The sequence below is a fragment of the Pristis pectinata genome, chromosome 32 (genome assembly GCF_009764475.1).
Source record: "Pristis pectinata isolate sPriPec2 chromosome 32, sPriPec2.1.pri, whole genome shotgun sequence".
Classification (NCBI taxonomy): Eukaryota; Metazoa; Chordata; class Chondrichthyes; order Rhinopristiformes; family Pristidae; genus Pristis; species Pristis pectinata.
In genome coordinates this window covers 14433893-14451096 of record NC_067436.1, presented here as the reverse complement: position 1 = coordinate 14451096, position 17204 = coordinate 14433893, and positions in this window count along the sequence as shown.

The window sequence follows — 17204 nt, the reverse complement described above, 5'->3', positions numbered from 1 at the left end:
AATGATGGAGTGATTTAATTCACTGATCAGAAAGAGGTCAAGACTAGAGATCTCATCCAGTTATATGACTGGAAGTGGTGGTGGACCTGAGGGTGTTATGGGGATATTTGAAAGCAAAAACTTTGCTTTTTCTTAACTACGGGATTTTTTTTTTACTTTCATTTATAGGATCTGGGTGTAGTCACCATTATTTGCCCATTCCTGAAGGTGGTGATGAGCTGCCACCTTGAACCGCTGCAGTCCTTTTGGTGAAGGTACTCTCACCAATTACTGGAGAACAGCAAGTGCAAGGATGGATGTGTGAAAATAACTTGATGTTTTAATACAGTGGAGTTTTGAATAACTAAGCTAACGTGGAGCAGAACGAGGGCAGTTGGCCAGACAACTTCGAGACTTTAAGGCTTGGAAGGCACAGCCATCAATATTGGAGTGTTTAAAATCAAGGATGTGCACACGTCTCAAAGGGGGAGAAAGGGAGAGGCAATACTGCAGAATGATTTTGAAACAAGGGTAATATTAAAAGAGCAAAAAATAAGGTGCTGGAGCAACTCAATGAGTCGCGCACCATCTGCAGAGGGAAGTAGACAGTTGATGTTTCGCGTCGAGACCCTTCATCTGGATTGACTTTGCTTTGCAGGTGTAATGAAATATTTTAAAATTTGTTCCTTATTCTTTCCTGATCCAGCAGAGGTATTTGCAAACAAAGGAGGCACTGCATATGTGTTAAGTTATTTTAAAAAAAAACTATTAGAGTTATATCAAGAAGAATACTTAATAAAATACAGAAGGGGAAAAGAATACTTTTCAACCAATCTGAAATGATGCTGGAGGGAACCCCAGGTGTCCGGCAGCCTCTTCTGCAGCCTTCTCTCTGCCTTGTGTCAGTCTGTCCCTTAACACTGGTTGCAACCCCAGCCGAAGGTGAGATCCCCCTTATACCTTTCTAAACCTCTGCCCTGGTACTTTTCCATTCAGTCATGGCAGCAGTCTGTACCTTATCCCTTGTGGCCTTCAGCCTAGATACATAACTTAAAAACTGAGACAGCATGTCAAGATGGCATGTTTTGCTGAAGAACATGTTCTCACCATTATCTAATCTCAAGGCTCTGTACTCCTGTACGTTCTCAAAATATTACCACATTCCAAGCTGACACCATTTTGCCTTACAGCCACCATTTTGTGTTGCACACTTTTACACAAACCAAGGAGGAATCAAATATGACTTCTGGAAAATGTAATTCTCTCCTTAGAGCAGGGACTAATTTAAATTGGTATACTTGAAAGATAGGTGACTTAGTGTGAATTAGGATGTGGGCAGAAAGAATTGTGGGTGCAATGTGGGAGTGCATCCAGTAGCCAAGCACCAAGGTAATGAAGACATGAATGAGGGGGTTGCAACAGCAGATGGGTTACTGAAAGGCAGGAGTGGAAACAGGGCATGCCTGTCTTCCCCTTCATGACAATAAGCTGTGGCAGAGGTGTGTTAAGTAATGTTATGAAGACTACCTTTTTGCACGTCCAAGTTCAAGACCATTCTGAATCAAAAATGAACAAGTTTGTGAGCTGACTTCAATTTAGACAGTTTCCAGGCACAGGAATTAGGGCAGTAGTTCAGGAAAGGAGCTAGCGACATGGACCAAAGGCAATGGCTTTGTCCTCCAAGGGTTGGAGAAAATTTATTTTCATCCACTATATGATGTTGAATGACCAGTTTGGCAATTTGTTCTTTTGGGTTCTTTTCAGAATGTCTCCAAATACTTATTTTTTGAGGGGGACCTGAACTTTGCAAGACCAGCATTTATTGTCCATCCCTATTGCCAGCTTGGCTGTGTAACAAGTTCCACATTTCAGGTAGATCATTTACTGTTACAATTCCAGTGTTCTCTCATTTGCAGAATGGCAGCTTTACTGTTGAGGCCAGCATTTAGTGCCTGCCCTTAATTGCCCTGAGAAGGTGGCAGTGAGCTATTTGCACAACTGTAAGTCTGAAGTTGTTGCCACTGTGGGGTGTACCAGGAGTTAGACCCAGTGATGATGAAGGAATGGTGATATATTCTCAAGTCAGGATAGTGTGTGACTAAGAGGGGAAGCTGCAGGTGGTGCTGTTCTTTGCACTTGCTACCCTTACTAGTATCAGTCGTGCGTGTGGCAGGATGCTGTTGGAGTACCCGAGGTGGGTAATAGCAGTGCATTTTGTGGATGATGTGCCCTGCAGCCACTGCTCCTTGGTGATCATAGGCAATGAATATTTGGGAGGTGGATTGGGTAACAAACAAGCTATTTTGTTTTGGATGATTGAATTGTAAGAGCTGCTGTGACAACCAAAAATGTAGTCACATAGCCCACTCCCACAAACGGCTGAGATCATGACTGGAGTATGTTTCAGTGGTGTTGATTGAGGAATACCAGAACATTGCAGAAAAACTTTCTGGTCACCTTTGAAATGGTGCCAAAGGATATTTTAAATCTGCTGAGCAGGCTCTAGCTTAACTTTTCAAGTGAATGACCACACATCTGACAGTGCAGCATCCATCAGTACTACACTGAAGTACTGCTGTGGATTTTGGTGCCAAGGCTTCTCAATGGGATGTGAACCCCTAGACTTCAGACTCAAACAAGAATGTGTCTATTGAGTCACAAGTGGCACATGCTGCTCTTGATTTCATGGAGTTCAACAAATAAAAATTGAATAAAATTTAAATATTAGTTCTTTGTGTCTGATGATTTGATCCACAGGTGTTAGAATTACAGTATTTTAAAAACAAATCTCATGTTTTTTTTAAGAAGTTGGTCGGGTCTGGACTAGTGAACAATCAAAGTTGTCACAAACCCACAGACAATGCACTGGTCTCAAAACACTCAGATATGCTGGTCTGGAGAGACCAGAGATGGCAGATGCTGGAAATCTGGAGCAACACACAAAATGCTGGCAGAACTCAGCGGGTCAGGAGGCATCTGTGGAGGGAAATGAACAGTTGACGTCTCAGGCCGAGACCCTTCATCAGGACGGGAAAGAAAGAGGGCAGAAGCCAGAATAAAAGGGTGGAGGGAGGGGGAGGAGCACAAGGTGGCGGGTGACAGGTGAGTCCAGGTGAGGGGGGAATGTAGGTAGATAAGCTGATCTGTTGACCAAGCGAGGTAAAATGATAACAGGCTGCAGGCAGAGCAGATTTTACAGCTAACGGGTTTCCAAATTTCAAAGGTGTTCCACGTAGTTAGAACTGTTGTGTTTGTTGCTTCAGGTCTCAACAATTCCCTTGCTGTCCTAATCATCTTCCACCTTCTGTAAATTTCAACCCATCCAAAACGACTGCCCATGTTCCAAATTTAATGGAATAGCATTAATCCATCACACCTCTGACCTACAGGGGTTTGTTAGGTGTACATAATTTTAAATTGGGAAATTTAAGTCTTTGAAACATTTCCTATGACTGTCTCCTCCCTACATCGTTTCTGAGGTCCTTAATCTTTCACCACATCTGATCTTGTGAAGTTCTGACAAATTATGTTTCACCACCAGCAGCTGTGCCTTAAGCTGTCAATGCCCTCAGTTCTGGATTCCAGTCTTTGAGCTGTCCTGTCTTGCCTCTTTTAAGATGCTTCTTAAACTTGCCTTTTAAGGCCAAACTTTTATTCGTTTCTCCAGATATGGACTGAGGTAAGAGGTTTGCCTGATAATGTTCTTGTAAAGGTGCATATATCTTGTAAACAGAAAAACAATTAAAAATTTTAAAAAAAACAGAAAACACTCAGCAGGGTCAAGAGGCATCTGTGAAAAGAGAAACTGTCATGCTTCAGGTTGAATAGGGTCACAGTCGTACAGCACAGAAACAGGCCCTTCAGCCACCACATCCGTGCTGACCTTTTTGCCCATCTACACTCATCCCATTTGCCTGCATTAGGACGGTATCCTTCTATGCTTTGCCTATTTAATTAACTGTCCAAATGCCTCTTAAATGTAGTAATTGTATCTGATTCCACCACCGTCTCTGGCAGTGCGTTCCAGATGTCAACCACTGTTTATATATTTGCCCCTCAAATCTGCTATAATACTCCTCATTCTCACCTTAAACCTATGCCCTCATTTTAGTACCCCTTACCATGGGGGGAGAAAAGATTTTGATTATCTCTACCCTATCTATGCCTCTCAATCTTTTATACTTTTGGGTCATCCTTCAGCCTCCTTCCCTCCAGGGAAAGCGAGCCTAGCCTATCCAGTATCTCCCAATGGTTGAAGTCCTTCAGTCCAGGCAATGTCCTGGTGAATTTCTGCACCCCACCCAAGCTGTTTCAGTGTGTTTACAACAATGAGCACCTTCCTGACAATGTGGAATATTGACCACTGCTTCAGCGGCATCATTGGCACTCGCATGCTGAGCCCTGCCATTGTGTAAGATGGGGATGTTCTTGGAGTTTCTTCCATCATCTATTACATTGTCCACCATTGTGCATAACAGGATATGAAAAGACTGCAGAGGCTTTGATTTTATATAATTGAACATGGAACATAGAACAGCACAGGAACAGGCCCTTCAGCCCACAATGTTGTGCCAAACTAATTAAACTAATAATTAAATACCTAACTAAACTAATCCCCTCTACCTACACAAGGTCCATATCCCTCCATTCTCTGCATATTCATAGCGCCATATCTAAGAGCCTCTTGAACACCTCCATCGTACTTACATCCATCACCACACCATGGCAGCGCATTCCAGGGCACCCACCACTGTGTGTACTTCCTCAAGAGGCTAAAGAAATTTGGCATGTCCCCTTTGACCCTCACCAATTTTTATCTATGCACCACAGAAAGCATCCCAGCTGGATGAATCATGGCTTGGAACATGTCTATTGAATTTACCCCTCCCCTTAAATGCATGCCCTCTAGTATTAGACATTTTGACCCTGGAAAAAAGATACCGGCTCTCAACTCTATGCCTCTCATTGGTTGTGAGATCATTTTAGCTCTGTGGTTTTGCACGTGTTGAAGCTTTAACAGGTTGGCACCTCTGTTAACAAATTAGCTGCTGCTCTTGGCATTGGCCTTCTGTACTTATTGACTCTACTTCAACACCATCCCACCACACTTTGGCCCAGATTATGCTGAGGGCAAGTAGTGTTTCCTTAGAAAACTGCTAGTCAGCTCCAGTGCACGCATCATTGGATTGCGGAGGAGTTTGGAACCTGTTGATAATAAATTGGTATTGGTTTATTATTGCCACTTGTACTGAGGTACAGTGAAAAAACTTGTCTTGCATACTGTTCATACAGATCAATTCATTACACAATGCATTAAGGTAGCACAAGGGAAAACAGTAACAGATGCAGAATAAAGTGTAACAGCTACAGAGAAAATGCAGTGCAGGTAGACTGTAATGTGCAAGGTAATAATGAGTTAGATTTTGAGGTCAAGAGTCCACCTTATAGTATCAGGGAACTGTTCGATAGTCTTATCACAGCAGAATAGAAGCTGATGGGAGGTCTTTGATTATGCTGGCTGCTTCACTGAGGCAGCAAGAAGTGTAGACAGAGTCCATGGATGGAGGCTGGTTTTCATGATGTGCTGAGCTGAGTCTACATACTCTGCAGTTTCTTGCGGTTCCAGGCAGAGCAGTTGCCATACCAAGCCGTGATGTATCCAGCTAGGATGACTTCTATGGTGCATCGATAAAAATTGGTGAGGGTCAAAGGGGACATGCCAAATGCTGGTGAGCTTTCTCGGCCGTGGTGTTTACATGGTTGAACCAGGACAGGCTCTTGGTGATGTTCAATCCTAGGAACTTGAAGGGCAAATCCAATTTACCTAATCGCCACATATTCCATTCTCAATCATTGACAAAATATTGGAAAGTGTACGGAAAATGTGATCAACTGATACATTACAGTGACTAGCTTCTGAATGCCCAATATGGACATCACCAGGAGCCCTTGCCTCCAGACCTCGGTTAGGTATGAACCAAAGAGCCAATTCCATGGGTGAGGAAAGAGAATGACTCCCCTTGATGAACTGTGGCATTAAGGAGTCCTGGTAAAGTCAATGGGAATCGAGGGGATAACACCCCAATGGTTAGTCATACATCAGAAAAAAAGGAAGTTAGGAGAGCAGTGGGATACTGAGTTTGGAGAAAATTAGGATATTTCAGCGACATAACGTCAGGTGGAGAGCAGCGGTAATACAGCCATGAAAGTTGGCAATCTTCGCGTTGGAGAGGAAATCAACTTGAGCACATTCTTGTTCAATTTGGAAAAACATGTCAGATCTGAGGGTGAGGAGCAGAGTGTGTGTGGAGACTAAAGTGAATGAGTGATCCCCTCCCTCCCCACTCTTCTTCCCCTCTTCCCCCTCCCCCCCCCCCACCATCTTCACAATGTTTAATTAGAGGCAATTTTGTTTCAAGCAGAATTGGATGTGATGTATTTGAGGGATCCAAAGACAGTAACAGAAAAAGAACATTTAAGGCGCCAGTTCCAGAATTCTGATAACGATTCAAGTCGTTATACCTGACTCTGTCTTTACCTCTCGCTGCGTCGGTGAAGCAGCCAGCATAATCAAAGACCCCACCCACCAGGGACATTCTCTCTTCTCTTCCATCAGGTAGAAGATACAGGAGCCTGAGGGCACGTACCACCAGGCTCAAGGACAGCTTCTATCCCACTGTGATAAGACTATTCTCTTATACCATGAGATGGACTCTGACCTCAGGATCTACCTTGTTGTGACCTTGCACCTTATTGCACTGCACTTTTTCAATTGCTGTGAGACTTTACTCTGTACTGTTATTATTTTTACCTGTACTACCTCAATGCAGTCTGTACTAAGTCAATGTAACTGCACTGTGTAATGAACTGACCTGTACGATCAATATGCAAGACAAGTTTTTCCACTGTACCTCGGCACCAGTGACAATAATAAACCAATACCTTTTAACTCCTTTTCTCTGTCCACAGATTCCACCTGATCTGTTGGGTATTTCCAGCAATTTCTGATTTTCAGATTCTCTGCATCCAAAGTGTTTTTGCGTTTGTATATCTGCATGAAGCTTAAGTGTACTTTAAATCGGAGGAAATAAAGGCCAACCCAGCTGCAGAGCGTCAGTAACGTTATAACCTGGAAGTTTTTTTCCCAGGGATTTGTGAAAGAGTAGGTTAGAATTATCACAAGAACACCGTTTGTTCGAAATAAAGTAAAAATAATGAGAGTGCAATTGCAAATTTAAAAAAGATACATATGATTGCAAAGTGCAACGTGCAATCCCTCCGCTCGCCGGTTGTCCGATCTGTGCGCGTTTTGGTCCAATTGATTTCGAGACCGAGTTCCCGCGGTACCGCCCGCCGCCAGGACTGGCCGCGCGAGACGCAGTCTGTCTGAAATTGCCCTGGACGGGATACATTGTAACTGAAAGTGGTTACATTGTCAGGGAAACTCCAGGGATTTGGATTACATTGTTATTGCCGGGATACATTGTTACCGGCGGAGGACTCGCGGGACGCTGGATCAATCATTTGGATGGGAGTCGGAAGGAAGTTTGGGAATTAATCCAGCGTTGAAATGCTGGAGTGATCGAAGGGGCTGGGGACTTTGTAAAGGGGGGAATCTGTGTTAAAAAAAACACTTCAAATATGCTTCCAAAGTATCGGGGGGAGTAAGAGAAAGAGAGAGGATGGTTGTCTGTTGCAGCTGTGTGTATGTTTCTCGTTACTGTGGATGCAGAAGGCGGGGTATTTCAAAGTGACACGAGAAGGAAATAGGAAGTGCCTGGATTTGTTTTCGTAGTGACCGATGACAAACATCTACTGCGTCTTTCATGAAGTTTGGAAATATTGAACGTAGAGCTGCAGATGATTTGGACCGATCCCTGACTGATCCTGGAGATTGCTCCTGTAATGCCGCATGCGGTTATTGGAAAGTATTTCTCGGCCTGGTGATTGACAAATGGCTGATTTCACCACCATCCGAGGGTGCCGTCGGTACTTACCGGAACAAGACTGGCAGCACTGGTTGGGGTGGGAGACAGCTGGTATGGCCAAAAATTCCCCCGGTCGCCACCTCTCACCCTCAAGGAGTTGGCAGGAGCTGCGATGAAGTTTATAGGCAGTCAGATCCCCGTTCCACCTTCAGGTAATGTGCCTTTAATGTTTAGGATTAATGTAATTTATCTTTCGGAGGAAGATTTATTAATGCTGTAACGTGAGAGTGGCTCTGTGATTAAGGGTAGGAGGACTAACTATTGTGTGATATGGGCGTTGCATCCTAACTGCCCTTGAACTGGGTGTTGGAGGCCACTTCAGAGTATTTGAGGGTTATGTCACTTGAAGGTTAAGAATGGTAAGGAACATAAAGGAATCAGTCTTAGTATGACTGAAACGAGAATTTATTACAAATTTATTTACTGAATCTTAAATTCTCCAGTTGACGGTGCAATCTGAACTTGTGGTCTCCAGATACTTAGTGCATGCCTGTGGATCAGTGTTCCAATAGCCTCATTACTGCACAATGCACCTCTACCAATGAGGTGCTCAGAGGCCTGGTGCTCTGGAGGATGGAGCTAGACTGGTAATCAATCAAGAGCTCACACTTTCATCCGCAGAATGGTTATCAGTGTTGTAATTTGCAACAAGAAAATTCAGTGCCAGGGTGGGGTTAATGCTGGGGAGTGGGGGTGGGGGAAAGAAACAATCTGGAAAAAATACTGTGGCCCTGTGTGCCAAATTTACCCCTTATTTGACTGCAAAAGCCTTGGGGTTGTGGTGGGTGCATGCAAATGGTGGGGAGGGGCAGGAGAGCAGAATGCTTATATCGAAGATATATATATTCTGTGTGTGTGCGTGTGTGTGTGTGCGTGTGCGTGTATATATATGTATGTATGTGTATGTGTGCATACACACACAATAAAGTTCCTTTTGTCTCCTGGTCCAAGCTCATCACAGGTGAGCTTCTTCCTGTGTTTATCTGGTATACGGATCAGACTCTCTCACTGGTGCTCTCCACCCTGAAATACGGTCAGGTATGCTGCCCTGGGTAAAACCAGCCAAATTAATGCAATCCAAATTAATACGTCAGTGGCATAAAGGGTCAGTTTCTCTTCCAACACACTCCCCTATCTAACAATTTTGCAGTTTTAGGGATAGCTTCTATCTTGCCCAGAATGGTGTGCAAAATGATGTGCAAAATCGGCTCAGCCCCCAAAATGTGCTTGAAATTTGGACAGTTCCTCCCCAACCCTCCCAGCTGCCTACAGAGTATTTTTTGTTTTAATCCATTACTGGGTAATTGAATTATATTTTCTTCATTAATGTGCCCCTGGTCCCAACTTCAGCACTGGCCATGCTGTTATCTGCTGTAGCACAAGCAGCACTCTCCATGTGCATCAAAGAACTTCAGAAGACTACTTGCCACCATCTTCTCAATAATACTTTGGAATGGATGACCCACAGTTAGCCTTAACACCAATATTACACCCCTACAATTAATAATGTTGAAAGTTTTTTTCATTGTTCATTTTATTATGAAATTGGTTTATTATTGTCACATGTACTGATACATCCATACAGATCATTTCATTACAACAGTGCATCGAGGTAGTACAAGGGAAAACAGTAACAGAATGCAGAATAGTGTTACAGTTACAGAGAAAGTGCAGTACAGGCAGACAATAAGGTGTAAGCCATAAAAGTCAAAGTCGAGTTTTTTGTCACAGGCGCAATGAGAAACTTACTTGCAGCAGCATCACAGCACATGGCGTCAGATAAGCAGCATTCACAAGAAAAAAAAACACAAATGAAACATAAATTATATGCAATTTTTACAATAAAGAACACACTTAGAACAAAAAAAAGGGTCCATTTTAGTGTTACCTTCTGGGTGGTCTGTTCCAAGTCCAACAGTTCCGTCCAGGATTTGTAGTATTGCTAATTCATTTAAATGGCTTTATACGTTGTTTACTGCAGTGGTTTCCAGTGCAGTTTTCAGGGTTTAAAAGGTTAAATCTCAAGTATGAAAATTACGAGGTAGATTGTGAAATTTACACTTAAAGTATGAGCAGATGTGATAAGATCCAGGAGAATGTTCACCCATCATTGCTTTTCTTTTCTATTCCAAGCCAATGTGTTTCAGAAGTGAATTCTCCTTTTAGAGGCACAAGAGGCCGCAGATGCTGGAATCTGGAGCAACAAACCATCTGCTGGAGAAACTCAGCAGGTCGAGCAGCATCTGTAGGGGGAAAGGAATTCTCGATCTTTCGGGTCAAAATTCTGCATCAGGACTGGTGCAGGGTTTTTACCAAAACATCCACTCTTCCTTTCACCCCACAGATGCTGGTCGGACCACTGAGTTTTTCTGGCAGATGGTACGTTTCTCCTTTTCATCCTGGTTCTTCCCATTGGAAGCGTAAGGCTGTGCAATCGCCAATTGAAATCAAGTTAAAGAAATATTTTGCCGACTTTTCATCAGTAGAATTTTGGAAGTTGGAGAATACCAAATGTGTTGACTGTTGGCTTGTGTGAGGGTTGGCCTTCAGGTGGGAGCTGATCTGCTTGCTGACTGAGATGGATTGCTTAGGAGGTAAATGACTGCAGTGATCAAGAAGCAAATCAGCCTATTCACTTTCATAGGTGTCTGAGAAGGTTTGGCACGTCCACGAGGATTCTCTCAAACTTCCACAGATGCGTTATAGAAGATATTCTGACGGGTTGCATCTCCACCTGGTGTGGCAACTGCTCTGCTCTTGACCGACGGAACCTGCAGTGAGTGGTAAACACTGCCCAGTCCATCGCGGGCTCATCACTTCCTTCCATCCAGTCCATCTTCATGGTGCGTTGCTTCAGGAAGGCTAAAGGTATCATGTCAAGGATGCTTGCCACCCTGGCCATTCCCTTTTCCTCTCTTCTAGCTAGGAAGAAGATACAGGAGCTTGAAAGCCCGGACGTCCAGGCTCAAGAGCAGCTTCTGTCCCACAGCTATCAGACTTCTGAACCAATTCACCTGCCGGTGGTGCTGCCACATTCCCAGGCTCTTAACTGTACCTCTCTGCGTTACTCCGTTATTATCACTTCAGGGTTTTTTTGCACTGCTTCAGATTACACTACAGTCTTTGCACAGTTCTGCTGTTCTGTGCTCTTCACTGTGTTTTATTATTGCCACGTGTACTGTTTACTCTGTGAGCTTCATGCCAACATGGAATTCCATTGCACCCTGGTGTATATGACAATAAACTAATTTAACTAATCTAAATCTAACTACCTAAATGTGTTTACACATGATGATTGGCCCATGAGCTGAGATAAGGGGCGGGGAATCTCCTGTCATACAGTAAGTAACGCCAGTATTGTCCAGAGGACTGGACTTTTGATCCAGCGACATCAGTTGAATCACCAGTATTCTGAAGGAGGGTCCTGGCCTGAAACATTGACCTCCACGGATGCTGCCTGGCCTGCTGAGTTCCTCCAGCATCGTCTTGTTTGTCATCTAGATTCCAGCATCTGCAGTCCTTTGTTTCATCAGTATTCTGACCCTGTTTTGATTCCCTGAGGTGGATGGAGAGGAACACTCCTTCATTGTATCTGTGATTTTCTTTACTGCCTTTCCCAGATTACGTGACAACTGGGGGTGGGTAGGATGAGCAGGGAAGCATTTACTCCTGACATTGAAGGCAGAGATGGTTATCCACCTAATCTTTTGTGCTCCTCAGTTTTGAATGTATGAGCTCCAACTCGTTGGCCTGGCTCTCATGTATGGAGTCATCACTCATTGTAATCCCACACCTGTAATTGGACAGGGGGGTGGGCCAATCTCAGTGACCTGAAGCATCTTAGACTCTGGCGACGTGGCCTCATCAGTGGTAAGACCTGCGATGGTGCAGTGAGAAAGCCCAGCCCTTGAAATGCTCCTGAAAGGTTTGACAGCTGGCAAAGTCCTGCCCCCAACTTTCCCCACTGCTAAAGCTTCACGTGAAATTGAATGATAGTATTGAAGAATTCAGAAAATTGAGAAATTAAAAACTATTTTAAAAAATGGAAGTATTAGCTAAAACACCAAAAACATAATTAAAAACATCAAAGTGAAATAACTTTTAAAAAATACCTTCCCATCTACCCCTAAATCTTTGTCCTACAATCCTTTTGAATTTAGTGAGGTTTTGGATCCCAGGCAACACTGAGAAGACTGACAAATTTGCCCTTTTAGAATTGTTGGTAAGTTTGTCAGTGCAGAATATGAACTGACCTCTGGATCAATAGTCCAGTCTTCTACCTAATCATCGAGTAGCTTTACCACCGTACCACAACTGTGCACCACTTTTTATTGAATTGGACCTTCCTCTTCCCGGAGACACAAGAGATGGCAGATGCTGGATCTGGAGCAACACACAAAGTGCTGGAGGAACTCAGTGGGTCAGGCAGCATCTGTGGACATTCATGCACAGGATCACAAGAGGCTGCAGAGGGTTGTAGACTCAGCCAGCTCCATCACGGGCACAACAAATTTCATGTCATATAAGTCAGTGCTAATAAACCTGATTCTGAAATGGACAGTCCACGTCCAGATGAAGGGTCTTGACATGAACCGTTGACTGCCCATTTCCTTCCTCTTCCTAGCCTCAGCTCATCTGCCGTGGAAACTCTCTCCCATAGTCAAAGGTTAATTGTCCCAATGTCCTCTTGGCCTCCTATCTTTGGAACTCCACAAACTTCAGTGTGTTCAAAGCTCTGTAATCTGTATCCTCGCTTGGACCAGGTCCAGTGGCCCATCGCCTCGTACTCGCTGACCTGTACTGATGCTCAGTCCAGCAGCACCTTGTTTTAAAATTCATACAGGGATCAATTAGCCTCGAAAAATGCATGTTTTTAAAATCATTTTCAACAGTAACATCTGCTTTTTTTTAATATCACTTGTCATCTTTTGAATGTAGCCTAATATTTCAGATTAACTAATATGCAAGGCAGTGAATGGTTCTTGCACATCTCCTCGATATTCCTTTTTTAAAAACAAAATATTTGTCAGGATATGAGCATCACTAGCATGGAAACTTTTATTGCCTGTCCCTTCTTTGTAGAATTATTGCACTTAGTCTGATGAAGTGTATCCCATCGTGCTGTTAGAGAGAGTTCCAGGATTTAGATCTAGGTGATGGTGAAAGACTATCAATGTATTTCCAAGTCAGGATGGTGTGTGACTTGGAGGGGAACCGTCATGTTTCTAAACAACTGCTGCCCTTGTCCTCCTTGGTAGGAGAGGTTGTGAGTTTAGAAGTGCTGTTCAGGGACCCTGGGCGAGTAACTGCAGTGCATTTTGTAGATGGCACTTATTGCAGCCATTTGCACCTGTGGTGGAAGGAATAAGTGTTTAAGGTGGTGGATGGGGAGCCCATTAAGTGGTCAGCTCTGTCCTGCGTGGTGTTGAGCTTCTTGAGGGTTGTTGGAATTGCACTCATCTAGGCAAGTGGAGAGTGTTCCAGCACATCCCTCATCTGTGCCTTGTAGGTGGTTTTTCCCTCTCTCTCTGTCTGCCTCCACCTATCATTCGCCTCCACCTATCATTGCACCTCCACCGTCTTCCAACTCCGTCCATGGTCACTTCCCCTATCTGGAACTACCTGCCTGTCATCTTACACCCCTCCTCGGTCCACCAATTGCCTCGGAGTCCTTCCTCGCCACTCCCCTTCTTCTCTACCGGCTGCCTCGCCTCTCCTTTCTCAGTCCTGATGCAGGGTTTTGACCCAAAACGCCAGCAATTCCTTTCCTCCCACAGATGCTGCTCAACCCGCTGAGTTCCTTCAGCAGATTGTTTGTTGCTCCAGATGCCAGCATCTGCAGTCTCTTATGTCGCTGTTGTCCAGTCTCAGCCTTTGCTGTATCCATTTTTTGATTCCACTTGAATTGAATTGTCTGAAGACTAGCTTGTGTGATGGTGGGGATCTCAAAGCCAAGGTGGATCATCTTCTTGGCACTTCTGGCTGTTTGTGAATGCTTCAGCTTTGTCTTTGACTCCCCCGCACTGGGCCCCACCATTATGAAGAATGGCTTTGTGCTTGGTTGCTTGGTACCCCCTCCTGCTGTTAGCTGTTGAATTGTCCACTGCCATTCACAACTAGATTTGGTGGGACCACAGACCTTTCTTTGGATCTGTTGGTTGTAAATCATTAGCTCTGTCTACTGCATGTGTTTTTTTTTGCAGTCTAGCCCACTGTGCTGCAACTTTATCAGCCTGATACCTTCACGAGCATTAGTAGAAGTGACCACAGCAAAATTGGCCAGAGATCTGGGTTCAATCCTGACCTTGGCTGCTGTCTGTGTGGAGTTTGCACATTCTCCCTGTGGTTGTGTGGGTTTCATCCAGGTGCTCAGTTTACTTTCCAAAGACGTGCAGGTTGGTAGATTAATTGGCCACTGTAAATTGTCCCTCGTGTGTAGGTGAGTGGTAGAATCTGGGGGGAGTTGATGGGAATGTGGAGAGAATAACATGGGATTGATGTAGGATTAGTGTAAGTGGGTGGTTAATGGTCGGCATGGATTCAGTGGGCTGAAGGGTCTGTTTCCCTACTGTATCTCTCTATGACGCTAATCCTTCTGGAGACAAAACCCCTGTTTTCATAACAAGGTCACCCTTCATTGTGTGACATTACAATCATACAAAATCAGACAGATGTAGCAGCTGAAAACTGGGTGTCCTTGAAGCACCCAGCTATTGTCAAGCCACAACCTGGTGTAAGGAGCCTGCAGCTCATGAGTGGCTTTCCTTACTGTTTCCTCCCACAGGATATGCATCGCAGGGCCTTGATGGAAACAGCCACTAATGCTGGAGACCCACACAGGAATTATCAAAGGAGTCGGATGATGATGAAAAGGGAATTGCTGTTCTCCTGCTTACAACACAGCAGCGTTGCACAAATGCACTGAAGTTGTTTTTTTCTGTTTCATCAAACTTTCCTACATGTACCACTTAGAATCTGCATTCTGAGATGCAAAGGGCAGGCATGGTAGTGTGTAGCGGTTAGCATAACGCTATTACAGTGCCAGCGAGCCAGGTTCGATTCCTGCCACTGTCTGTAAGGAGTTTGTATGTTCTCCCCGTGACTGCATGGGTTTCGTCTGGGTGCTCCGGTTTCCTCCCATATTCCAAAAACGTACGGATTAGGAAGTTGTGGGCATGCTATGTTGGTGCTGGAAGCGTGGCGACACTTGCGGGCTGCCCCAGAACACTCTATGCAAAAGGTGTATTTCACTGTGTGTTTTGATGTGCATGTGACTAATAAAGAAATCTTATCTTATAAATGTGACCACTTGTCTCATCCTTATTAACTCCTTCCCCTCCTCTTTGTTGTTATTTTTTTCAACATTATAATCCCTCAGTGTCTGAGCTCCTTCAATTCTGGTGCCTCGTGCACCTGCAATTTTAGTTGCTTCTTGGTTGTTTTGGCTTTTACTGAGTTAGCTGTAAGCTCTGAAATTCCCAGCTTAAACATCTCTGGCCCTACCCTCCTCTCTCTTTTTTAGACCATTTAAAATCTGACTTTTTGACCAAGTTGTTGGTCTGGAAGCTCTCTGGTTAGTATCATAGAGTAATACAGCATGGAAACAGGCCCTTCAGCCCAACTCGTCCATGCTGACCAAAATGCCCATCTAAGCTAGCCCTATTTGCCCATATTTAGCCCCTATCCCTCTGAACATTTCCCATCAATGTACATTGCACCTATGCATACCTGTATTTGTCAAAGTTGAGTTTATTGTCATTTGCACCTGTCCAAGTGTCTTTTAAATGTTGTTATTGCACCTGCCTTAAACATTTCCACTGACAGCTCACTCCATATACATATTATTCTGTCAGATAATCATTTTGATTTTGTGTAGTGCCGTAGCATCTTCCCATGTAAAGAGTACCAGATAAAGATGAAGCATTCTTCTCCTTCTCAGTTTCCACTGGAAGGTAATATCCCCCCTTTACTTTCCCAAATGTGTACTCTGGTCACCCCTCGGAACCCCATTCTTCTCTGAGCATCAAAATCTCTGTATCCTCCATCCAGCTTGTCCTCTTTGCCACTCTTATGTGGCAAATAATTCAGCCACAACATAGTCTTGCAAAAGGTGAGTATCATGGGGTTGGTTTATGTCTGTGTGGTTGTCAGGATGGTTGAGGGCTGTGTACCTGGTTACTACTGCAACAGCAGGAGTTTTCCTTCCAAAACGCGACTTCACCCAGCACAAGGGCTTCTTTGCTACTCGCAGTTCTTTGACCTTCGAGGAACAAGACTTTTTTAAAATTGGAAGTTCCAAGCATAACCTCGTGTCAACCATAGGGTTGTGTTCATCATGCACACGTTCAATAGTAGTGTCATATGGTTCAGAAACAGATCCTTCAGCCCCCTGTATCGGTGCTGCCCATTGTACTTACCTACACTAATCCTGTTTACCTGCATTACGTCTGTAGCAATTCATACTTTTCAAGTACTTGTCCAGATGCTTCTTAAATGTTGTGCGAGTATCTGCCTCCACCACCTCTTCAGGCAGCACATTCCAGACTCCAACCACCCTCTGTGTGAAAGGAATTCCCCTTCAGATGCCCTCTAAACCTCTTGCCTCTCCTCTTAGACCTTGTCTTAGACACCCCCACTCTGGAAAACAGCTGCTGTGTTAGTTAATGTATATCCTACAAACAGGTTAACAATATTAAGTTATTGATCGTGAGATCTAAATGTGTGCAAATTGCCCACCAGAATCCCTACTTTCCTCTGGTTACAGGACATTAAGAAGGACGTCATCGGCTGTTAAGTGTTTTGGGATGTCTTGTAGTTATAAAAGGCATTTTTAGAAATGCAAATCTTACGTTCTACCTCTGTGCGGGTGTCTCATTTCAGATAGTAGCATGGGGTGTTGCAAGGATATAACTGAGAGAAAATGGTGGGTTAGATGTTTGGAGCTTGAGTATGAAAGGGTTAGAGGTGGTGGGAAGGCCGTGCAATTAATGAGGTAAGGTTCAGAACAAGTTGAGTTCTTGCAGTGCAGCCAGAGGGCACTCAGCTCATTCCACATCTGCTAACTCTTTGAAAGACCCACCTTCTTAATCCCACTCCGCAGTTCTTTTCCTATCATCCTGCAGTTTGTTTTATGTCTTTTGGTATTGGTATTGGTTTATTATTGTCACTTGTACCGAGGTACAGTGAAAAACTTGTCTTACAAACCAATCGTGACAGGTCAATTCATTACACAGTGCA